The sequence below is a fragment of the Phocoena sinus genome, chromosome 2 (assembly GCF_008692025.1).
Source record: "Phocoena sinus isolate mPhoSin1 chromosome 2, mPhoSin1.pri, whole genome shotgun sequence".
NCBI lineage: Eukaryota > Metazoa > Chordata > Mammalia > Artiodactyla > Phocoenidae > Phocoena > Phocoena sinus.
Genome location: NC_045764.1, coordinates 56,173,740 through 56,200,603, shown reverse-complemented (window position 1 = coordinate 56,200,603; position 26,864 = coordinate 56,173,740). Strand labels below are relative to the sequence as shown.

At 36.1% G+C, this 26,864-nt stretch overlaps 1 long non-coding RNA gene across 1 annotated transcript in view; it reads left to right on the top strand.

Annotated features, from left to right (window-relative positions):
* The first annotated feature begins 1,874 nt into the window (after window positions 1–1,874).
* LOC116749511 overlaps window positions 1,875–26,864 on the top strand; it is a 52,031-nt gene continuing 27,041 nt past the window's right edge. Inside the window, exons 1-2 of the long non-coding RNA XR_004348629.1 lie at window positions 1,875–1,896; window positions 2,506–2,567. This is a non-coding gene — a long non-coding RNA (uncharacterized LOC116749511). The remainder of the gene's footprint in view (window positions 1,897–2,505; window positions 2,568–26,864) is intronic.

Sequence of the window (26,864 nt, the reverse complement as noted above, 5' to 3'; positions counted from 1 at the left end):
TTCTAGGACCTGTTAAAATAGATTGCTTCATCTTCAACATCTTTGTGAAGATAAATCCTGTTCAATAAGACCCTGGGTACAAGTTTGTGGTGCGAAATTCTTTTTACATGTTGCTGAATTAATCTGCTGATATTTTGTTAAGGATGCTTATGTGAGTATTCATCATAGATATTGGTCTATAATTTTCACTTTTTGCATGGCCTTTATCTGGTTTTGATATAAGAGCCTCTTAAAGTAACTTGGAGAATGTTCCCCACTCTTCAATTTTATGGAAGAAAATGTATAGAATTGTTTTTATTCCTTTTTAAAATATTTGGTAGAATTTTTTCAGTGGAACCACCAGTACCTAGAAATTTCTTTTTCAAATGGTTTGTAACTACCAATTCAACTTGATTGTAGACCTATCAGGTTATCTTTTTCATTCTGGGTGAATTTTGGTGCTTTGTGGTTTTTAAGGAGTTGGTGTATTTCATCTAAGTTGCTAATTTTTTGTGTGTACTGGTGTTTGTAGTATTTCCTATTATCCTTTTAATGATCAAGTTATCTACTAAGCCCACTCTTGGCTTCCTCACTTATACTGGCAACACAGGTCCACACCCCACCCAGGACATAGGTATTCTTCCAGAGAGTCCCAAGTTATCCATATGCACAACTCCTGGGACAACTGAGAACCCTCTGTCTACGCCTTCTCAAATATTTTAGGTGTCTCCTAAAAGTTGAGGTTTTTTGTGGTCCTGCTTTATGTCCCCTTATCTCCTCACCCTATGTTCTCCTTGATAAGTGCCATCTCCCAGACCTTGAAGTTGATGTCTATACACTGATGAGCCCCAGATCTATTTCTTCAGCTTAGATGTCTCTTCTGTGGTCTATAACTGGATATTGAACTGCTTAAGAGACATCTGAACATTATGACTTTGAACTTTAAATTCAACATTCTATGTACTGTACTTCATCAGTGGCTGCTCTCAATCTTTCTGTTGCCTGTATGTTTCTTGTCTCACAGTACATATCATGACTGTCCATCCAGTTTCCCAGAAAGAAATGAGAATGCCACTGATTATCCTCACATCCAATGAATCACACAATACTCACCTCCTAAGTTCCACTGCTACCCTTCTCTCAGCATGCCGATACAATTTTCCACTGATCTTTCTCACCTAGATTACCACAGTCAACTTCTGCTGCATCTTCTCACTGTTTATTTATTTACTTACAGTTTATCTCCTACACTGAAACCAGTACATCTTCTGAAATTAAAATCTTCCCCAGTAAAATTCTCCTAGGACTGCTGTGACAAATTGCCATAAACTGGGTTGGATAAAACAACACAACTCTATTCCCTATTAGTTCTGGCAGCAGAAATCTGAAATCAAGTTATTGGCATGGCCACAATCCCACTGGAGTTCTAGGCGAGAATCCTTCCTCACTCCTCCAAGCATCTGGTGGCTCCTGGCATTCTTTGGTTTGTGGTAGAATAACTCCAGTTTCTCCCTCCACCTTAACGTGGGTCTTCACAGAGTTGTCTCCCACATATATCGCTCCATCTTTGATCTCCTTCTCCTGTCTTCTAGTCATTAGATTTAGGGCCCAAGTGAAGTCCAGGGTCATCTCGTCTTGAGATCCTAATCTTTGTCTGCAAGGACACTTTGTTTTATTTTGGGTTTTTTTTGCCATTTGAAGTAGCATTCACCTGTCTCAGAGATTAGGACATGGATATCTTTATGGGGGGTGGGGGTGAGTGGCGGCTATTTTCCAACCTACCACAGGGGCTAATAATCTGTTACGAAAATTGAGATTCCAGGTATTTCATTAGTATAAGAAGTGGAGACACAGCCTGGGTGCTTGAAAACAATCAATGGAAGAAAGAATCTTAGCAAAATCCTTTTCCTCTGAAAGGTGAGCCCTTTGGAGGGATGAATAAAAAGATGATTTCAAAATTACATAGAGTAACTTGGGGTTTATGAGGAACTGCATGGATTCTTTCACGTTCAGAGACAATGAACTGAGATGTTAGATATAGTCCAAGTCTAGTATTTCTCATAACTCCTTGGTGTCTGGTACAGTACAGTCATAGTGACCTACAGAAGGCTGGCCTCAGGAGGAGGGGAGTTCACTGTCTCAATATCATTAGGTCCTATTGGCTGTCTTTGGGAGTCCCATGGGAAATAGCCTCAAATCCCACTTAACCACTGATAAATTAGGATCTTACATTCAGGTACTAACTTTTGGAATAAGAAAGGCTCTTCATTTCATGAAAATGGGACCCCATCATCCTCATTACATCTGAGTCCTTAGTTATTAGAATGGCTGCTTCTACCTGCTTACATTGGTGGCCAGGGATTAATTTTTATAATTACATAATGATATAAAATTAGATAAAATAAATCTTATAATGCTGGCCTTATATGTCTCCCTTTCCATTAATGTATCAATGAAAGAGATAAATGATCCCCATTTTGCTTTATATTTATTGTATTGCTTGTACTCTTTCAACCCCAACTGCAGGTACTGCAATTCAGTTCTGGAAATTACCACTCAGGGTTAGTGCAGACCCTACAGGTTAAAGGGTAAGGTCTTAAACAATACTGTCCTTACTTTGACACAAACTGCAATTCAGGGCTTCCCAGGATACCCACACTTTTGACCAACTATCTATAACTTTGGAAGTTCCCATGACCCTTTCAGGTTCCACAATTCACTAGAATGACTTACAGAACTCACTAGGAATACTACATATAGGATTATAGTTTTATTATGAAGGATATACATAGGGCAAGGTCTGGGAGGTTTCCCAGCATAGATTTTCCATGTCCTCACCCTGTGGGGTCAGGGTGTGTCACCCTTTCAGGACATTAACGTGTTCACTACCGAGGTTCAGTTCCAGAGTTTTTATTGGTTTCTTTTTGTGTAGGCATGAGTGTTTAAATCACTGGCCATGTGATCAAACTCAGACTCCAGCCACCCTCTCCACCCTTGTGGTCTGGAAGATGAAAGCCCCAACCTTCTAGTCATGATTGATATTTCTGGTAACCAGCCCCCACTTGGAAGTAATTCACTGGCCCCCCATGATACACCTCATTAGCATAGGGAGGACACTCTTGTCACTCATGAAATTACAAAGGTTTTCGAAGTTCTGAGCCAGGAACCTGGAACAAAGACCAGACAAATTCTTATGACAACTTGAATGCATTTTCACCCAATGCCTACTGCAGCCCTCATTGGACTGAACTCTCTACTCTCCTGGGAAAGGTGAGAGAAGGCTTTTTTTTTTTTTTTTTTTTAATAGAAGACAGGGGTGTAGAACTGTAAGTTTTCCTCCAGGTCAGTGGGATTCTGCCCATACATTATGGGGCAGGGGACAAATAGGCATAGATACTGTTTAATATGTGCCTTTGAAAATCTTAGCTCTGCTGCTTCTCAATTATTCACCATTAATTCCACAGGTTAAGCCTTATATTTTTAACAGCTTTATTGAGGTATAATTGATATATGATAAACTGCATATATTTAAAGGGTATACCTTGACAAATAAATAAATATTCATGAAATCATTACCCCAGTCAAGGTAATATTTATGACCCTCAAATGTTTTCTCATGTCCCTTTGTAATTGCACCCCAACCCACCTTTACTTTCAGGTAACAAATGATCTGCTTTCTGTCACAATAGTCTGCATTTTTTATAAATGAATCATACAGTATATAATCTTTTCTATTTGGCTTCTTTAACTCAACATTGTTATTTTAAGATTCATCCATATTATAGCATATACCAAGAGTTTATGCATTTTATTCCTGAGTAGTATTCTATTGTATGAATATACCACAAATGTGTTTGTTTAACCATCTAATCACTCTGTTTAACTCTATTGATAACATTTTGACTGCTTCCAGCTTAGAGCTGTTGCAAATAAAATTGCTCTGAACATTTATGTAAAATATGCCTTCATTTCTCTCCCTGGAAATGACATGGCTAGATCATATGGTAGGCTAATGTTTAACTTTTCAAGAAATTGCCAAAACATTTTTCCAAAGTTGTAAACTTTCACATTCCCACTAACAGTACATGAGGGTACAAGTTCCTCCACATTCTCACAAACCCGTGGCACAGTCATTTAAAATTTTGGCCATTCTAATAGGTGTGCAGTGGTATCACATTGTAGTTTTAATTGCATTTACCTAATGACTAATACTGACCATCTTGTCATGTGCTTATCATCAATCACATGTCATCTTTGGTGAAGTGTGCTTTGTAAATATTTTATCCCAGTTACAGTTAGCCTTTTTTATTATCTTAACAGAATTTTTTGAGAGCAGATGTCTTTTTATTTTGATAAAGTCACATTTTATCAGGGACTGATAAATATCAGGGATATCAGTTCTTTAAGGGATTGTGCTTGTTAATGCCATAGCTAAGGAATATTTTCCTAGACCAAGGTATCAAACAATTTCTCCAAAATTTTCTTATAGAAGTGTTATGGTTTTAGGTTTAATTTGGGGGTATGCTTAGAATTTAAATGGCATATTTTATAGTTATCAATTTTGACTCAAATTTTGTATATGGAATAAGTTATGGATTGAAGTTCATTCTATCAAGGAGACTATTCTTACAACACTAAAGTGCCTTTGCAACTTTGTCAAAATTCAGTTCTCCATATATGTGCAATTCTATTTCTGTGATTTCTATTCTGTTCCATTGATCTATCTATCTGAAACAAATAGCACACTGTCTTGATTAATATTGCTTTATCATAATTCTAAAAATCAGACACTATTAGGATTTCATCTTTATTCTTTTTCAAGGCTATTTTAGCTATTCTAGGTCTTTGAATTTCAATAGGATTTTTAGAATTAATTTGTCAATTTCTACCAAAATATCTGCTAGGATTTTGATTGGGATCATATAGACAATATAAACGATTTTGAAAGCAATTACATTCTTTAATCTTCTGACCTATGGACCTGGTAAATCTCTCCATTTACTCAGGTATTCCTTAATTTCTTCCCTCAATATTTCATAATTTTCAGTGTACAGGTATTTTATGATTTTGGTCAGATTTATCCTTATTTATTTCATGATTTTGATGCCATTATAAATATTTTTAATTTAAAAATGTCTAATTATTTTGCTAATGCATATATATGTATATATATAATTGATTTTTTCATATTGATTTTCTATCCTAGCACCTTACTAATACAACATATTAAGTATAATATGTAATAGGGTTTTTGTGTGTGAGTGTGTGTGTAGATTCCCTCAGCTATTCTACACTGATGATGCTGTAATTTGAGAATGAAAATTATTTATCTCTTCATGTCTAGTCCACATGTCTTTTATTTCTTTTTCTTGATTTGTTGCACTGAGTAGAACATCCATTAGTAACATGGGGCATTCTTGTCTTATTCTTAATCTTACAAGGATATGATGCATTGTTTCATCAAGTATGATATTTTTCTACTCAATTGAGATAATATGTTTTATCCTTATATTTTGTACTATTGTGAGTTACATTAATCAATTTTCAAATATTAGACAAATCTTAAGATCTTTCTGTTTAAAAGTCCTCTCAGTTTCTAAGGGTTTTCTTAGAAGGATTTTTAGTCAAATTCCGCTTATTTAATATATAAGGGAAATATTCAGATTATATATTTTTATTGGATGAGGTTTGGCAGTTTGTGCCATTCAAGGAATTTGTCCATCTCTAATATGTAGAATAAATGACTGTAAAGTTGTTCATTATATTCCATTAGTGTCCCTTCAATACATTTCAAAACTGTAGTGTTGTTGCCTTCTTTATTCTTGATATTGGTGATTTGCATCTCTTGTCTTTTAATACTGAGCAGTTTGGCTAGAGAATTGTCAATTTTCTTGATTTTTTTCAAATAATCATGTTTTTTTGTTTGTTTCTTTGATATTCTCTACTATCTCCCTATTTTCTGCTTCTTAATACTTATTATTTCCTTTCTTCTGCTGACTCATGGTATGATTTGCTCTTTTTTAAAAAAAATTCTTGTAAGGTGGAAGCTGGGATCATTGATTTGAGATCTTTCTTCTTTGTAACATACATATAAATTTCCTCCTAAGAATTTCTTCAACAACACCCCACATATTTTGATGTGATTTTCCCTTTGACTATTTTTCCCCTTGGGTCAATGAGTTATTTACAAGTATGTTATTTTGTTTTTAAATATTTGGATATTGCAGAAATCATTCCATTATTGATTCTTAATTGAATTTCTTTGTGGAAAGAGAATAACATACTTTGTGTTTTTTCAACCTTTTTGAATATGTCGAGACTTTTTTTTTTCGTGGTCCAGAATATGGTCTATCTTTGCAAATGTTACATGTACATTTGAAAAGAATGGGTATTCTTTAGCATTATCTAGCATTTGGTAGCATGTTATATAACTGTCAATTAGGTTAATTTGGTTTACACTGTCATTCAGCTCTCCTATATTCCTGTTAATTTTCTGTCTACTTGTTGTAACAATTTTTGAGAGGGAAATATTGAAATTGCCAGCTATAATTATATTTACTGCCTGTTTTAGATCTATCTGTTTTTAATTTAATTATTTTTAAGCTCTGTATTTAGGTGTACAAATGTTTAGTGCTCGTACATCTTCTTGATGAGTATTTATGAAATGATCTCCTGGAAACATTCTTTGCTCTGAAATATACTTTGTCCAATATTGCTGTAGCCACTACAGATTTTGTTTACTTCATGTTAGCATGGTATACATTTTTCCACCCTTCTACTTGTAACTTATGGTTGTCTTTATATTAAAAGTGATTTTTGTAGGCTAAAATATAGGTCAATCTTGCTATTATACCCAATTAATAATGTTTACATTTTTGGTTTTGCATATTTATTTTGAAATAATTTTTGATTTACAGAAGAGAGGCAAAGATAGTACAGAAAGTTTGCGTATGTGTTTCATACCATTTCTGTTAAAGTTAATATCTTAAATAAGCATGACATATTTATCAAAACTAAGAAATTAAAATTGATGCAATATTATTAATAAAACTACAGACTTTATTTGTACTTTACCTTTATTTCAGCTAATGTTCTTTTTTTTCAGAATCTAATCTAGAATATCTAGATTAGTCATCATATATTAATTTCATCCAATCAGCAACAGTTTCTGTCTATGTTCTTAATGACCTTAACACTTTTGAATGAAACTACTGAGGCATTTTGAAGGATATCCATCCATTTATATTTGTCTGACATTTTCTTATGATGATACTTGAATTGTGGATTTGGGGGAAAAAATAACACAGACATGAGATGGCTTTTTCACGATGTTAATAACAGAGTATGGATGATATCAACATTATTTATTGTTGATATTAGCCTGGATCACTTACAGTGGTATCTGTCAGGTTTCTACACTGTCAATTTAGTATTCTTCCCTTTCTATTTGTAAGAAGAAAATTGCTAATTCCAGACTGCCCTCAAGGGGAGAGGAGTTATGTTCCACCACTTACTGGAGGGAATAACATCAAAGAAAAATGTGAACATATATTAAAATAACCATATTTTAATAAACCAGTGTTTTATTTAGAGCAATTAAACAAGAAAAATGAATAAAAGATATCCAAAATGGCCATACTACCCAAAGCCATCTATAGATTAAATGAAATCTCTATCAAAATTCCAATGGTATTTTTCACAGGAATAGAAAAAAATATCCAAAAGTTCGTATGAAGCCACAAAGACTCTGAATAGCTAAAGCAATCTTGAGAAAGAAAAAAAGCTGGAGGCATCACCCATTGATTTCAAACTCTACAACAAATCTATAATAATCAAGACAGTATGGTACTGGCTTAAAAACAGATGCACTGACCCATGGAACAGAATCAAGAACTCAGAAATAAACCTATACATATGCATTCAACTAATATTTGACAAGGATGCTGAGAATACTCAATGGGATGAAGACAGTCTTTTCAATAAATGGTGGTGGGAAAACTGGATATTCACATGAAAAATAATGAAATTGCACCCTTATCTTACACCACTCTCAAATATTAACTCAAGATGATTAAATACTTAAAAGTAAGACCTGAAACCATGAAACTCCTTGATGAAAACATACAGAAAAACTCCTTGGGGCTTCCCTGGTGGCGCAGTGGTTGAGAGTCCGCCTGCTGATGCAGGGGACACGGGTTCGTGACCCGGTCCGGGAAGATCCCACATGCCGCGGAGTGGCTAGGCCTGTGAGCCATGACCGCTGAGCCTGCGCGTCTGGAGCCTGTGCTCCGCAATGAGAGAGGCCACAAAAGTGAAAGGCCTGCATACCACACACACACACAAAAAAAAAACAAAAAACAAAAAACAAATACTCCTTGACATCAGTCTTGGTGATTATTTTTTCAATATGAAATCAAAACACAAGCATCAAATGTAAAATTCAGTAAGTAGGACTGGATTAAACTAAAAAGCTTCTGCACAGTAAAAGAAACAATCAATAAAATGAAGACATACCTACAAAATGGGAGAAAATATTTGCAAACCATCTGTCTGATAAGGTGTTAATATCCAAAGTATAGAAGGAACTTAAATAGACATTTCTCCAAAGAGACATACAAATGGCCAACAGATACAAGAAAAGGTGGTCAACATCACTAAATATCAGGGAAATGCGCATCAAAACCACGAGGAGATATCACCACACACCTGTTAGAATGGGTATTAGCAAAAAGATGAGACATAACATATGCTAGTGAGGATGTGGGAAAAAGGCAACTCTTGTACACTGTTGATAGGAATGCAATTTTGTGAAGCCACTGTGGAAAACAATATGAAGGTTACTCAGAAATTTTCAATGGGGCTACTAAATAACCCAGCAATCTCAGTTCTGTGTATATAATTGAAGGAAAGGAAATCACTACCTCCAAAAATATCTGCACCCCCATTTTCATTGCAGCATTATTTACAATAGCCAATATATGGAAATAACCTAAGTTTCTATAAAATGAATGAAAATGAAAGGAAGAATTAAGAAAATGTGATATATTTATATGAGAGAGAAAGAGAGCACTGAACTCATAGAAACTGAGAGTAGAATGGTGGTAACCAGAGGCTAGTGTGGGGGAGAAACGAGGGGATGTTTGTCAAAAGGTACAAACTTCTAGTTATAAGGTAAATAATTCTTGGGCATCTGATATATAACATAGTGACTATAATTAATAGTTCTGTATTATATACCTGAACATTGTTAAGAAAGTAGATCCTAAATGTTCTCACCACACACAAAAAAAATATTTCAATCATATCATGCAATGTATATGTTAACTAATCATATTGTTACACACTCAGCAACAACAAAAAAAATGGTCTAATTAAAAAATGGGCAAAGGACCTAAATAGACAGTTCTCCAAAGCCATACAAATGGCCAACAGGTACATGAAAAGGTGCTCAACATCACTAAATATCAGAGAAATGCAAACCAAAACCACAATGAAATATCTTATTGTGGTAATCATTTTACTATACATATATATTATATATATAATAAAAATATAAAATATAGTATATGAAACATACAAGTAGGTAATATATATATAACATATATAAAATATAATAAATATAAATTTAAAAATTAATATATATATACATATATGTATGTATATGAAATATATACATATGTGTGTATATATATATAATGGCCACTTAAACTTACAAAGTGTTATATGTCAATAATAACTCAATAAACCTGGAAAATATAAAATATTTTTTATTGAGAAATACTTGACATTCACCATTGTTTATATGTCACTGTATGTATTAAAGCAGACAGCATGATAGTTTGATTTACATATAAAGTGAAATGGTTAACACAATATGTTCAGCTAACATCCATCTTCTCATATAGATACAATAAAATGAAAGAAAAAAGAAATAAGGAAAAAATTTCCTTATGGTGAGAACTCTTAGGATATACTCTCTTAACATCTTTCCTATGTGTCTTACATCAGAGTAAACTATAGTGTCATCATGTTGTGCCTTACATCCCTAGTACTTATTTACCTTATAACTCGAAGTTTGTACCTTTTGATCACCTTTCTCCAATTTCCCTCCCCCCACCCTCCACACTTCCTGTAACCACAAATCTGATCTTTTTTTCTATGAGTTTGGTTTTTTTGTTTGTTTTAGATTCATATGTAAGTGAGCTCATACAATATTCTTTCTATGTCTGACATTTCACTTAGCATAATATCCTAAATGCACATCCATGTTTTCACAAATAACAGGTTTTTCTTCTTTTTATGGATAAATAACATTCAATTATGTGTGTGTGTGTGTGTCTGTGTGTGTCTGTGTGAGATCACAGCTTCTTCATCCATTCATTCATCGATGATCCTTTATATTCTTTCCATGTCTTGGCTATTGTAAATAATGCTGCTATGAACTATGAACATGGGGTTCTTTTCAAGTTATTGTTTTCATTTCCTTTGAATATAATCTCAGAAGTGAAATTTCTAGATCATATGATAGCTCTATTTTAAAATTTTTGAGGATCCTCCATTCTGTTTTCCACCACAGTGTAATGAATTGAATACAATTTATTCAATGAATTCCCACCAATAGTGCATAAGGTTTCCCTTTTCTCCACATTCATGCCAACATTTGTTATCTCTTGCCTTTTTTTCATTATTATTATGGCCATTCTAACAGGTGTGAGGTGATATCTAATTTGCATTTCCCTACTGACTAGTGATTTTGAGCATCTTTTCAGGTACCTGTTGGCTTTTTGTGTATCTTCTTTGGAGAAATGTCTATTCAGGTCCTATGCCCATTTTTCAATTGGGTTATCATTTTCCATTATTGAGTTGTTTATAGATTGCTGTGAGTTCTTTATGTTTCAGATATTAACCTCTTATCAGATATAAGGTTTGCAAATATTTTCCCCATTCTTAGATTGACTTTTCACTTTGGTGATGATTTCTTTTGCTGTGCAGAAGCTTTTTAGTTTGAAGTAGTTCCACTTGTTTATTTTTTATTTTGTCACCTGTGCTTTAGGTGCCATATCCAAAAAAAATATTACTAAGGTCCATGTCAAGGAGCTTTGTCCCTATGTTTTCTTCTAGGAGTGTCTTGGTTTCTGGTATTATATTTAAGTCTTTTATCTATTTTGAGTTAATTTTTGTGAGTGGTGTAAGATATGGATCCAGTTTCATTCTTTCACATGTGAATATTCAGTTATCCCAGTACAGTTTTTTGAAGAGACTGTCTTTCCCAATGAGTATTCTTGGCTCCCTTGCCAAATATTATGTGACCATATATACTTGGGGTTTATTTCTGGGTTTTTGATTCAGATTCATTGTTCTATTGTCTTTTTTATGTCAGTACTACATTGATTTGATGATTAGTGTTTTATAGTACAGCCTGAAATTTTAAGTGTGGTAAATATTTTGAGAGAGATTACTTGAGGCCATGTGAATAGTCTGCTATCCTGTTTCCCTTTAAAGTTTTACCCAGTGATTTTTGTATTTATCATAATTTTGCCTACAGCATTACTTACTGTGATGTTCTGTTGGTGATTTTATGTTGTACTCAATTTTTTACACTCATTAATTAAAATGCTTCTTTGAGTAAGTTTTGCCATTTCACTTTCATTAATTTGTTTATTGAATTAAGCTTTCATTTATTTATTAAAGAAATTTTTTTGGCTGTGTCGGGTCTTAGTTGCGGCATGTGGGAACTTTCATTGTGGTGTGGGCTCTTTGTTGTGGTGCACAGGCTTCTCTCTAGCTGTGGCATGAGGGTGTTTCTCACCAGTCGTGGTGCGTGGACTCCAGGGTACATGGGTTCTGTTGTTTGTGGTACACGGGCTCTCTAGTTGAGGCACATGGGCTCAGTAGTTGTGGTGTGTGGACTTTGTTTCCCCTTGGCATGTGGGATCTTAGTTCCCTGACCAGGGATCAGACCTGTGTCCCCTGCTTTGGAAGGCACATTCTTTACCACTGGACCACCAGGGAAGTCCCTGAATTAAGTTTTTAATGTCAAGATGAACTAATGAATACTTATTTTGTGTTTTGCTTTATAAACTGTACTAGTGTAATTAACTTTGTTGTTCAAATTATTCCAGCATTAGCTCTTGCCAGCTCTTTTAGGCTGGCTCCAATGTATGGGCATGTGTGGGTTTTTCTGTGTGTTTATCTGTGTATGTGTGTATATTTTAAACATTTACATTTCTTTTTCTTAACTTCTGATGTTTTAAATTTTCTTCTGTTTTTATGTCCTTTCTGTCTGTGGAAATTCCCTTACCACTTCTTTTAAAACAACTGGAGACAGTTTTCTTTCATCAGGGAAATGTATTTATTTCACCTTTATTCCTGAAAGATATTTCACTGCCATTCCCCTTCCTTCTGGCCTCTGAGGTTTCAGATAAAAATGTGTTTTTAAGACCTTTTTTCTATTTAGTTTTCAAAAATTTGATTGTGATGTAACTGGGCATGGGTTTCCTGAAACTTTTGGTATTTTGCTCAGATCCTTGAATCTGTACATTTATGCCTTTTGTCAAATTTAGAAGGGAGACAGACAAAATGCATACTTTTCAGCCCTACACCTATTCTCCTCTTCTTCTGAGACTCCAATGGCAGATTTAAAGACATGGTTATTTTCCCATCAGTCCCTGAGCCTCTGTTCTTTTTCTTTCTACCAAATTTCTGTCATCTAGATTGAATACTTTCTATTGACATATAATCAAGTTCACTGATTTTTCCTGGACATTGCTATTCTGTTCATGAGATCATCTAGTATTTTTAAAAAATCAATAGTTATATTAACAATTCTAAAATATCCAAAACATAAGAACATCAAATCCCATCAAATCCTTATACATATAAGGAGAACTATAAACAGCTTAGTGAGACTGTTTCCAAGTGTGAAACTGTTGTTCAACATTTGAAAATTAATGAATTAATGTCATGCACTGTGTCAACAAAGGAAAATTCATAGGATCATCCAATATATTGTTCCTATTATTACTGTAAATAATTATCTTTAAGTTAATAAATATACAGGATTTAAAAAATATGTATTTTTCTCTGCGTTGGGTCTTTGTTGCTGCATGTGGGCTTTCTCTAGTTGCGATGATTAGGGGCTGCTCTTCGTTGCAATGCACAGGCTTCCCATTGTGGTGGCTTCTCTTGTTGCAAAGCACAGGCTCTAGCTGTGCAGGCTTCAGTAGTTGTGGCACGTGGGCTCAGTAGTTGTGGCTCACGGGCTCTAGAGAGCAGGCTCAATAGTTGTGGCACACAGGCTTAGTTGCTCCGTGGCATGAGGGATCTTCCCGGACCAGGACTCAAACCCATGTCCCCTGCATTGGCAGGTGGATTCTTAACCACTGTGCCACCAGGGAAGACCCTAAAGAAGATTTTATTTTACCTACATTTATTCCTTCTTTAACACTTTCCCTTTTACACAGATCAGAGTTTATATTGATAAATGAACAATTTTTTTTCTCCCTGAAGAATTATTTTAATAGCTTATACAAAGCAGGTTTGCTGGTGGCTAATTTCCTCAGTTTTTCTTTGAGAAATTCTTTATTTCTCCTTCACTTTTTCTTTTTTCAACATCTTTATTGGAGTATAATTGCTTTACACTGGTGTGTTAGTTTCTGCTTTATAACAAAGTGAATCAGTTATACATATACATATGTTCCCATATCTCTTCCCTCTTGCATCTCCCTCCCTCCAACCCTCCCTATCCCACCCCTCTAGGTGGTCACAAAGAACCAAGCTGATCTCCATGTGCTATGCGACTGCTTCCCACTAGCTATCTATTTTACATTTGGTAGTGTACATAAGTCCATGCCACTCTCTCACTTTGTCACAGCTTACCCTTCCCCCTCCCCATATCCCCAAGTCCATTCTCTAGTAGGTCTGTGTCTTTATTCCCGTCTTGCCTCTAGGTTCTTCATGACCATTTTTTTTTCTTAGATTCCATATATATGTGTTAGCATATGGTATTTGTTTTTCTCTTCTGACTTACTTCACTCTGTATGAGAGACTCTAGGTCCATCCACCTCACTACAAATAACTCAATTTTGCTTCTTTTTATGGCTGAGTAATATTCCATTGTATATATGGACCACATCATTTTTATTCATTCATCTTTCAATGAAAACCTGTTTCTTAAATGTCCTGGCTATTGTAAATAGAGCTGCAATGAACATTGTGCTACATGACACTTTTTGAATTATGGTTTTCTCAGGGTATATGCCCAGTAGTGGGATTCCTGTGTCGTAGGGTAGTTCTATTTTTAGATTTTTAAGGAACCTCCATACTGTTCTCCATGGTGTCTGCATCAATTTACATTCCCACCAACAGTGCAAAAGGATTCCCTTTTCTCCACACCCTCTCCAGCATTTGTTTGTAGAGTTTTTGATGATGGCCATTCTGACTGGTGTGAGATGATATCTGATTGCAGTTTTGATTTGGATTTCTCTAACGATTAATGATGTTGAGCATTCTTTCATGTGTTTGTTGTCAATCTGTATATCTTCTTTGGAGAAATGTCTATTTAGGTCTTCTGCCCATTTCTGGACTGGGTTGTTAGTTGTTTTCGATATTGATCTGCATGAGCTGCTTGTAAATTTTGGAGATTAACCCTTTTTCAGTTGATTCATTTGCAAATATTTTCTCCCATTCTGAGGGTTGTGTTTTCGTCTTCTTTATGGTTTCCTTTGCTATGAAAAAGCTTTTAAGTTTCATTAGGTCCCATTTGTTTATTTTTGTTTTTATTTCTATTTGTCTAGGAGGTGGGTCAAAAAGGATCTTGCTGTGATTTATGTCATAGAGTGTTCTGCCTATGTTTTCCTCTAAGAGTTTGATACTGTCTGGCCTTATATTTAGGTCTTTAATACATTTTGAGTTTATTTTTGTGAATGGTGTTAGGGAGTGTTCTAATATCATAAATTTACATGTACCTGACCAGTTTTCCCAGCACCACTTACTGAAGAGGCTGTCTTTTCTCCACTGTATATTCAGGCCTCCTTTATCAAAGACAAGCTGTCCATATGTGTGTGGGTTTATCTCTGGGCTTTCTATCCTGGTCCATTGATCTATATTTCTGTTTTTGTGCCAGTACCATACGGTCTTGATTACTGTAGCTTTATAGTATAGTCAGAAGTCAGGGAGCCTGATTCCTCCAGCTCCGTTTTTCTTTTGAAAGATGCTTTGGCTATTCAGAGACTTTTGTGTTTCCATACAAATTGTGAAATTTTCTGTTGTAGTTCTGTGAGAAATGCCATTGGTAGTTTGATAGGGATTGCATTGAATCTGTAGATTGCTTTGGGTAGTAGAGTCATTTTCACAATGTTGATTCTTCCAATCCAAGAACATGATATATCTCTCCATCGATTTGTATCATCTTTAATTTCTTTCATCAGTGTCTTATAATTCTCTGCATACAGGTCTTTTGTCTCCTCAGGTAGGTTTCTTCCTAGATATTTTATTCTTTTTGTTGCAATGGTAAATTGGAGGGTTTTCTTAATTTCACTTTCAGATTTTCATCTTAGTGTATAGGAATGCTAGAGATTCCTGTGCATAAATTTTATGTCCTGCTACTTTACCAAATTCATTGATTAGCTCTAGTATTTTTCAGGTAGCATCTGTAGGATTCTCTATGTATAGCATCATGTCTTCTGCAAAAAGTGACAGCTTTACTTCTCCTTTTCCGATTTGGATTCCTTTTAGTTCTTTTTATTCTCTGATTGCTGAGGCTAAAACTTCCAAAACTATGTTGAAAAATAGTCGTGAGAGTGGGCAACCTTGTCTTGTTCTGGATCTTAGTGGAAATGGTTTCAGTTTTTCACCATTGAGGATGATGTTGGCTGTGGGATGGTCATATATGCCCTTTATTATGTTGAGGACAGTTCCCTCTGTGCTACTTTCTGCAGGGATTTTATCATAATGGGTATTGAATTTTGTCGAAAGCTTTCTCTATATCTATTGAGATGATCATATGGTTTTTCTCCTTCAATTTGTTAATATGGTGTATCGTGTTGATTGATTTGAGTATATTGAAGAATCCTTGCATTCCTGGAATAAATCCCACTTGCTCATGGTGTATGAGCCTTTAAATGTGCTGATGGATTCTGTTTGCTAGTATTTTGTTGAGGATTTTTGCATCTGTGTTCATCAGTGATATTGGCGTGTAGTTCTCTTTCTTTGTGACATCTTTGTCTGGTTTTGGTATAAGGGTGATGGCGGTCTCGTAGAATGAGTTATGGAGTGTTCCTCCCTCTGCTATGTTTTGGAAGAGTTTGAGGACGATAAGTGTTAGCTCTTCCCTAAATGTTTGATAGAGTTCGCCTGTGAAGCCATCTGGTCCTGGGCTTTTGTTTGTTGGAAGATTTTTAATCACAGTTTCAATATCAGTACTTCTGCTTTGTCTGTTCATATTATCTATTTCTTCCTGGTTCAGTCTCGGAAGTTGTGCATTTCTAAGAATTTGTCCATTTCTTCCAGGTTGTCCATTTTATTGGCATAGAGTTGCTTGTAGTAATCTCAAGATCCTTTGTATTTCTGCAGTGCCAGGTGTTACTTCTCCTTTTTCATTTCTAATTCTATTGATTTCAGTCTTCTCCCTTTTCTTCCTGATGATCTGGCTAATGGTTTATCAATTTTGTTTATCTTCTTAAAGACCAGCATTTAGTTTTACTGATCTTTGCTATCATTTCCTTCATTTCATTTTCATTTATTTCAGATCTGATCTTTAAGATTTCTTTCTTTCTGCTAACTTTGAGTTTTTTGTTCTTCTTTCTCTAATTGCTTTAGGTGTGTGGTTAGGTTGTTTATTTGAGATGTTTCTTGTTTCTTAAGATAGGATTGTATTGCTATAAACTTCCCTCTTACAACTGCTTTTGCTGCATCCCATAGGTTTTGGTTCGTCATATTTTTATTTTCATTTGTCTCTAGGTATTGTTTGATTTCCTCTTTGATATCTTCAGTGATCTCTTAGTTATGAAGTAGATATTGTTTAGTCTCCATGTGTTTGTATTTTTTACAGATTTTTCTGTAATTGATATCTAGTCCCATAGCGTTGTTGTCAGAAAAGATACTTGAAACGATTTCAATTTTCTTAAATTTACCAAGGCTGGATTTGTGACCCAAGATATGATGTATCCTGGAGAATGTTCCATGAGCACTTGAGAAGAATGTGTATTCTGTTGTTTATGGATAGTATTTTCTCTAAATATCAATTAAGTCTATATTGTTTAATGTATCATTTACAGCTTATTTGTTTTCATTTTGGATGATCTGTCCATTGGTGAAAATGGGGTGTTAAAGGCCACTACTATGATTGTGATACTGTCAGTTTCCCATTTTATGGCTGTTAGTATTTGCCTAATATATTGAGGTGCTCCTATTTTGGGTGCATAAATATTTACAGTTGTTATATCTTCTTCTTGGATTGATCCCTTCATCATTATGTAGTGTCCTTTTTTTCTCCTGGAATAGTCTTTTTTTTTAAAGTTTATTTTGTCTGATATGAGAATTGCTACTCCAACTTTCCTTTGATGTCCATTTGCATGGAATACTTTTTTCCATCCCTTCACTTTCAGTCTGTATGTGTCCCTTGGTCTAAAGTGGGTCTCTTGTAGGCAGCATATATACGGGTCTTGTTTTTGTATCCATTCAGCCAGTCTATGTCTTTTGTTGGAGTATTTAATTCATTTACATTTAAGGTAATTATCAATATGTATGTTCCTATTACCATTTTGTTAATTGTTTTGGGTTTGTTATTGTAGGTCTTTCCCTTTGCTTCTTGTTTCCTGCTTAGAAAAGTTCCTTTAGCATTCGTTGTAAAGCTGGTTTGGTGGTGCTGAATTCTCTTAGTTTTTGCTTGTCTCTAAAGGTTTTAATTTCTCCATCAAATATGAATAAGATCCTTGCTGGTAGAGTAATCTTGGTTGTAGGTTTTTCCCTTTCATCACTTTAAATATGTCCTGCCACTCTTCTGGCTCGCAGAGTTTGTGCTGAAAGATCAGCTGTTAACTGTATGGGGATTCCCTTGTGTGTTAGTTGTTGTTTTCCCTTGCTGCTTTTAATGTTTTTTCTTTGTATTGAATTTTTGATAGTTTGATTAATATTTGTCTTGGCATGTTTCTCCTTGGATTTATCCTGTATGGGACTCTCTGTGCATCCTGGACTTGATTAACTATTTCCTTTCCCATATTAGGGAAGTTTTCAATTATAATCTCTTCAAATATTTTCTCAGTCCCTTTCATTTTCTCTTCTTCTTCTGGGACACTGTAATTTTAATGTTGGTGAATTTAATTTTGTCCCAGAGGTCTCTGAAACTGTCCTCAATTGTTTTCATTCTTTATTCTGCTCTGTAGTAGTTATTTCCACTATTTTATCTTCCAGTTCACTTATCCGTTCTTCTGACTTAGTTATTCTGCTATTGATCCCTTCTAGAGAATTTTAAGTTTCATTTATTTTGTTGTTCATCACTGTTTATTGGCTGTTTAGTTCATCTAGGTCCTTGTTAAACGTTTCTTGTATTTTCTCTATTCTGTTTCCAAGATTTTGATCACCTTTACTATCATTATTCTGAATTCTTTTTCAGGAAGACTACCTAGTTCCTCTTCATTTGTTAGGTCTGGTGGGTGTTTGCCTTGCTCCTTCATCTGCTGTGTGTTTTTCTGTCTTCTCATTTTGGTTAACTTACTGTGTTTGGGGTCTCCTTTTTGCAGGCTGCATGTTCATAGTTCCCAGTTTTTGGTGTCTGTCCCCAGTGTCTAAGGTTGGTTCAGTGGGTTGTGTAGGCTTCCTGGTGGAGGGGACTAGTGCCTGTGTTCTGGTGGATGAGGCTGGATCTCATCTTTCCGGTGTGCAGGTCCACATCTGGTGTTGTGTTTTGGGATGTCTGTGGCCTTATTATGATTTTAGGCAGCCTCTGTGCTAATGGATGGGATTGTGTTCCTGTCTTGCTAGTTGTTTGGCATGGGGTGTCCTGCACTGTTGCTTGCTGGTCATTGAGTGAAGCTGGGTCTTGGCGTTGAGATGGAGATATCTCCATCGTTTGATATTACATGGAGCTGGGAGGTCTCTTGTGGACCAGTGTCCTGAACTTGGCTCTCCCACGTCAGAGGCACAGCCCTGATGCCTGGCTGGAGCACCAAGAGCCTTTCATCCACACGGCTCAGAATAAAAGAGAAAAAATAGAAAGAAAGAACAAAAGAAAGAAGATAAAATAAAATTTATTAAAATAAAAATTATTATTATGTAAAAATTTATAAAAAATTTTAAAAATAAAAAATGGACAGACAGACCCGTAGGACAAATGGTAAAAGCGTAGCTATATAGACAAAATCACACACAGAAGCATACACATACACACTCACAAAAAGAGAAAAAGGGGGAAAGAAAAAAAAATATATATATATATTTGCTCCCAAAGTCCACCTCCTCAATTTGCGATGATCCAGTTTGCTATTCAGGTGTTCCACAGATGACACATCAAGTTGATTGTGGAGATTTAATCCTCTGCTCCTGAGGCTGCTGGGAGAAATTTCCATTTCTCTTCTTCGTTCACACAACTCTCGTGGTTCAGCTTTGGATTTGGACCCGCCTCTGCATTTAGGTCACCTGAGGGCATCTTTTCTTCGCTCAGACAGGATGGGGTTAAAAAAGCAGCTGATACGGAGGCTCTGGCTCACTCAGGCTGGCGGGAGGGAGGGGTATGGATGTGGAGTGAGCCTGCAGCGGCAGAGGCCGACATGACGTTGCAACAGCCTGAGGCGAGCCCTGTGTTCTCTCGGGGAAGTTGTCCCTGGATCACGGGACCCTGGCAGTGGTGGCCTGCACAGGTTCCCAGGAGGGGAGGTGTGGATAGCGACCTGTGCTTGCACCCAGGCTTCTTGGTGGCTGCAACAGCAACCTTAGTGTCCCATGCCCGTCTCTGGGGTCCGTGCTGATAACCACGGCTCGCGCCCGTCTCTGGAGCTCCTTTAAGTAACGCTGTTAATCTCCTCTCCTCGCGCACCAGGAAACAAAGAGGCAAGAAAAAGTCTCTTGCCTCTTCGGCAGCTCCAGACTTTTTCCCGGACTCCCTCCCAGCTAGCCGTGGTGCACTATCCCCCTTCAGGCTGTGTTCACACAGCCAACCCCAGTCCTCTCCCTGGGATCCGACCTCCCAAACCAGAGTCTCAGCTCCCAGCCCACACCTGTCCCGGCGGGTGAGCAGACAATCCTCTCAGGCTGGTGAGTGCTGGTCGGCGCCAATCCTCTGTGCGGGAATCTCTCCGCTTTGCCCTCTGCCCCCTGTGGCTGTGCTCTCCTCTGTGGCTCCAAAGCTTCCCCCCTCTGCTACCCGAAGTCTCCACCCACGAAGGGGCTTCTAGTGTGTGGAAACCTTTCCTCCTTCACAGCTCCCTCCCACTGGTGCAAGTCCCGTCCCTATTCTTTTGTTGCTGTTTTTTCTTTTTTCTTTTGCCCTACCCAGGTATGTGGGGAGTTTCTTGCCTTTTGGGAGGTTTGAAGTCTTCGGCCAGCGTGTTCCGTAGGAGCTGTTCCACATGTAGATGTATTTCTGATGTATTTGTGAAAAGGAAGGTGATCTCCACGTCTTATGCTTCCGCCACCTTGAAGCTCCTCTCTCCTTCACTTTTGAAGGATAATTTTGCTGGATATAAATTTTATAGGATATAGAATTATTCAAGAAGAAGTATTTGAGTACCTGTTTTCAATTTGGGTCAGTATATACCAAGGATTGGAATTGCTGGGTCATATTCCATGAGCATTTCTATGCTTACCTTTTTTAAAACTTTTTTTCTGTCACGTTTTATGGAGGTATAATTGACAAAATGTATATATTTAAAGTGTAAAACATGATGGTTTGATATATATGATCATGTTAATTAACAATTACATGTATGAGGAACTGCCAACCAATTCTGTTGTGTTCCCACCATCAGTTTATAAGGGTTCCACTTTCTCCAAATACTTGTCAACACTTTCTTTGTTCTTCCTTTCCTTTTATCTACTTTTTATTAAAAAAAACATATTTGGGCATAGTTGATTTACAATGTTGTGTTAATTTCAGGTGTACAGCAGAATGAATCAGTTATACATATATCCATTGTTTTGCAGATTCTTTTCCCATACAGGTTATTACAGAATATTGAGTAGGGTTCCCTGTGCTATATGGTAGGTCCTTATTAGTTATCTATTTTATATATAGTATTTTGTATATGTTAATCTCAGTCTCCTAGTTTGTCACTTCTCCCCACATTTCCCCTTTTGTAACCATAAATTTAATTTCAAGATCTGTAAGTCTGTTTCTGTTTTGTAAATAAGTTCATTTGTATCAATTTTTATTACATTCTACAAATATGTTATCATATGACATTTGTCTTTCTCTATTTGCTTTTATTGTTACCACCCTAGTGGATGTGAAGAGGTATCTTATTTTAATTTACATTTTCTAATGACTGAAGATGTTGAGGATAGTTTTATGTGCTTATGGGTCATTTGTATAGCTTCTTGGAGAAAAGTCCATTCAAATCCTTTAGTCACTTTTTAAAAAAACATTTTAATCATTAAAAAATTGAAGAATAGTTAATTTACAATGTGTAAACATTGGGCTTTCTATCCTGTTCCATTGATCTATATGTCTGATTTTGTACCAGTACCATACTAGCTTTTTATTTTAATTTTATTTTATTTATGTTTTTAAACAGCAGGTTCTTATTAGTCATCCATTTTATACACATTGGTGTATACATGTCAATCCCTATCTCCCAATTCATCACACCACCAGTACCCCCCACCACCGCTTTCCCCCCTTGGTGTCCATACGTTTGTTCTCTGCATCTGTCTCTGAATTTCTGCCATAAAAACCGGTTCATCTGTACCGTTTTTCTAAGTATAACATATATGCATTAATATGTGATATTTGTTTTTCTCTTTCTAATGTACTTCACTCTGTATGACAGACTCTAGATTCATCCATGTCTCTACAAATGACCCAATTTCGTTCCTTTTTATGGCTGAGTAATATTCCATTGTATATATGTACCACATCTTCTTTATCCATTTGTCTGTTGATGGGCATTTAGGTTGCTTCCATGACTTGGCTATTGTAGATAGTGCTGCAATGAACATCGTGGCGCATGTGTCTTTTTGAATTATGGTTTCCTCTGGGTATATGCACAGTAGTGGGAATGCTGGGATATATGGTAATTCTATTTTTAGTTTTTTTGTTTTTTCTATTTGTTTTGGGTTTTTTTGTGGTACGTGGGCCTCTTACTGCTGTGGCCTCTCTTGTCGCGAAGCACAGGCTCCATATGCGCAGGCCCAGCGGCCATGGTCCATTGGTCCACCTGCTCCGCAGCATGCAGGATCCTCCCAGACCAGGGCATGAACCCGCATCCTGCACATTGGCAGGTGGACTCCCAACCACTGTGCCACCAGGGAAGCACTATTTTCAGTTTTTTAAGGAACCTCCATACTGTTCTCCACAGTGGCTGTATCTATCAATTTACATTCCCACCAACAGTTCAAGAGAGTTCCCTTTTCTCCACACCCTCTCCAGCATTTGTTGTTTTTAGATTTTCTGATGATGCCCATTCTAAAAGTTCTGAGGTGATACCTCATTGTAGTTTTGATTTGCATTTCTCTAATAATTAGTGATGTTCAGCAGCTTTTCATGTGCTTCGCAGCAATCTGTATGTCCTCTTTGGAGAAATGTCTATGTAGATCTTCTGCTCATTTTTGGATTCAGTTGTTTGTTTTTTTAATATTGCACTGCATGAACTGTTTAAATATTTCAGAGATTAATCCTTTGGCTGTTGATTCATTTGCAAATATTTTTTTCCCATTCTGAGAGTTGTCTTTGTGTCTTGTTTGTAGTTTCTTTTGCTTTGCAAAAGCTTCTAAGTTTCATTAGGTCCTATTTGTTTATTTTTTGTTTTTATTTCCATTTGTCTAAGAGGTGGGTCAAAAAGAATCTTGCTGTGATTTATATCATAGAGTGTTCTGCCTATGTTTTCCTCTAAGAGTTTGATAGTCTCTGGGCTTACATTTAGGTCTTTAATCCATTTTGTGTTTATGTTTGTGTATGGTGTTAGGGAGTGTTGTAATTTCATACTTTTACTTGTACCTGTCCAGTTTTCCCAGCACCACTTATTGAAGAGGCTGTCTTTTCTCCGCTGTATATTCTTGCCTCCTTTATCAAAGAAAAGGTGACCATATGTGCGTCTGTTTATCTCTGAGCTTTCTATCCTGTTCCATTGATGTATATTTCTGTTTTTGTGCCAGTACCATATTGTCCTGATTACTGTAGCTTCCTAGTGTAGTTCAGTGTCAAGGAGTCTGATTCCCCAAGCTCCATCTTTCCCTCTCAAGACTGCTTTGGCTATTCTGTGTCTTTTTTGTCTCCATACAAATTTAAAGATTTTTTGTTCTTGCTCTATAAAAATATGACATTGGTAATTTGGTAGGATTTGCATTGAATCTGTAGATTGCTTTGGGTAATATAGTCATTTTTACAATATTGATTCTTCCAATCCAAGAACTTGGTATATATCTCCAACTGTTGGCATCATCTTAAATTTCTTTCAACAGTGTCTTAAGGTTTTCTGCATACAGGTCTTTTGTCTCCCTAGGTAGTTTTATTCTAGATATTTTATTCTTTTTGTTGCAATGGTAAATGGGAGTGTTTCCTTAATTTCTCTTTCAGATTTCATAATTAGTGTATAGGAATGCAAGAGATTTCTGTGCATTAACTTTGTATCCTGCAACTTTATCAAATTCATTGAATAGTTCTAATAGTTTTCTGGTGGTATTTTTAGGATTATCTGTGTACAGTATCATGTTGTCTGCAAACAGTCATAGTTTTACTTCTTCTTTTCCAATTTGTAATCCTTTATCTTCTCTGATTGCTATGTCTAGGACTTCCAAAACTATGTTAAATAATAGTGGTGACAGTGGACATACTTGTCTTAATCCAGATCTTAAAGGAAATGCTTTCAGTTTTTCACCATAGAGAATGGTGTTTGCTGTGGGTTTGTCATATATGGCCTTTATTATGCTGACGTAGGTTCCCTCTATGCCCACTTCCTGGAGAGTTTTTTATCATAAACTGTGCTGTATTTTGTCAAATGCTTTTTCTGCATCTATTGAGATGATCATATGGTTTTTATTTCTCAGTTTGTTAATATGGTGTATCACCTTGCTGGATTTGCGTATATTGAAGAATCCTTGAATCCCTGGGATAAAACCTGCTTGACCATGGTGTATGATCCTTTTAATGGGTTGTTGGACTCTGTTGCTAGTATTTTGCTGAGAATATTTGCATCTATATTCATCAGTGATATTGGTTTGTAATTTTCTTTTTATGTAGTATCTTTGTCTGGTTTTGGTATCAGGGTGATAGTGGCAGCATAGAATGAGTTTGGGAATGTTCCTTCCCCTGCAATATTTTGGAAGAGTTTGAGAAGGATGGGTGTTACCTCTTCTCTAAATGTTTTATAGAATTCATCTGTGAAACCGTCTGGTCCTTGACTTTTTTTTGTTGGAAGATTTTAAATCACAGTTTCTATTTCATTACTTATGATTGGTCTGTACATTTTAACTATATTTTCCTGGATCAGTCTTGGAAGGTTATACCTTTTTAAAAATTTGCCCATTTCTTCCAGATTGTCCACTTTATTGGCATAGAGTTGCTTGTAGTAGTCTCTTAGGATGCTTTGTATTTCTGTGGTATCTGTTGTAACTTTTTTTTCCTTTGAGTATTCTTTTTTTTTTACATCTTTATTGGAGTATAATTGCTTTACAATGGTGTGCTAGTTTCTGCTTTATAACAAAGTGAATCAGTTATACATATACATATGTTCCCATATCTCTTCCTTCTTGCATCGCCCTCCCTCCAAGCCTCCAAATCCCACCCTTCTAGGTGGTCACAAAACACCGAGCTGATCTCCCTGTGCTATGAGGCTGCTTCCCACTAGCTATTTTAAGTTTGGTAGTATATATATGTCCATGTTACTCTCTCACTTTGTCACAACTTACACTTCCCCCTCCCCATATCCTCAAGTCCATTCTCTAGTATGTCTGTGTCCTTATTACTGTCTTACCCTTAGGTTCTTCATGACATTTTTTTCTTAAATTCCATGTATATGTGTTAGCATACAGTATTTGTCTTTCTCTTTCTGACTTACTTCACTCTGTATGACATATTCTAGGTCCATCTACTTAATTACAAAGAGCTCAATTTCGTTTCATTTTTATGTCTGATTAATATTCCACTGTATATATGTGCCACATCTTCTTTATTCATTCATCCAATGATGGATGCTTAGGTTGTTTCCATGTCTTGGCTATTGTAAATAGAGGTGCAATGAACATTTTGGTACATGACTCTTTCAATTATGGTTTTCTCAGGGTATATGCCCAGTAGTGGGATTGCTGGGTCATAGTTCTATTTGTAGTTTTTTAAGGAACCTCCATACTGTTCACCATAGTGGCTGTACCAATTCACATTCTCACCAGTAGTGCGAGAGTCTTCCTTTTTCTCCACACGCTCTCCATCATTTATTGTTTCTAGATTTTTTGATGATGGCCATTCTGACTGGTGTGAGAATGTATCTCATTGTAGTTTTGATTTGCATTTCTCTAATGATTAATGATGTTGAGCATTCTTTCATGTGTTTGTTGGCAGTCTGTATACCTTATTTGGAGAAATATCTATTTAGGTCTTCTGCCCATTTTTGTATTTGGTTGTTTGTTTTTCTGTTATTGAGCTGCATGAGCTGCTTATAAATTTTGGAGATTAAGCCTTTGTCAGTTGCTTCATTTACAAATATTCTCTCCCATTCTGAGGGTTGTCTTTTCATCTTGTTTATGGTTTCCTTCACTGTGCAAAAGCTTTGAAGTTTCATTAGGTCCCATTACTTTATTTTTGTTTTTATTTCCATTTCTCTAGGAGGTGGGTCAAAAAGGATCCTGCTGTGATTTGTGCTATAGAGTGTTCTGCCTATGTTTTCCTCTAAGAGTTTTATAGTTTCTGGCCCTACATTTAGGTCTTTAATCCATTTTGAGCTTATTTTTGTGTATGGTGTTAGGGAGTGATCTAATCTCATACTTTTACATGTACCTGTCCAGTTTTCCCAGCACCACTTACTGAAGAGGCTGTCTTTTCTCCGTTGTACATTCCTGCCTCCTTTATCAAAGATAAGGTGACCATATGTGCGTGGGTTTATCTCTGGGCTTTCTATCGTATTCCATTGATCTATCTTTCTTTTTTTTGTGCCAGTACCATATTGTCTTGATTACTGTAGCTTTGTAGTATAGTCTGAAGTCAGGGAGCCTGATTCCTCCAGCTCCGTTTTCCATTCTCAAGAATGCTTTGGCTATTCAGAGTCTTTTGTGTTTCCATAGAAATTCGGAAATTTTTTGTTCTTGTTCTGTGAAAAATGCCAGTGGTACTTTTATAGGGATTGCATTGAATCTGTAGATTGCTTTGGGTAGTAGAGTCATTTTCACAATGTTGATTCTTCCAATCCAAGAACATGGTATATCTCTCCAGCTATTTGTATAATCTTTAGTTTCTTTCAGCAGTATCTTATAATTTTCTGCATGCAGGTCTTTTGTCTCCTTAGGTAGGTTTATTCCTAGATATTTTATTGTTTCTCTTGCAGAAGTTTTCTGGTAGCATCTTTAGGATTCTGTATGTATAGTATCATGTCATCTGCAAAACAATGACAGCTTGCTTCTTCTTTTCCGATTTTGATTCTTTTTATTTCCTTTTCTTCTTTGATTGCTGTGGCTAAAACTTCCAAAACTATGTTGAATAAGAGTTGTGAGAGTGGGCAACCTTGTCTTGTTCCTGATCTTAG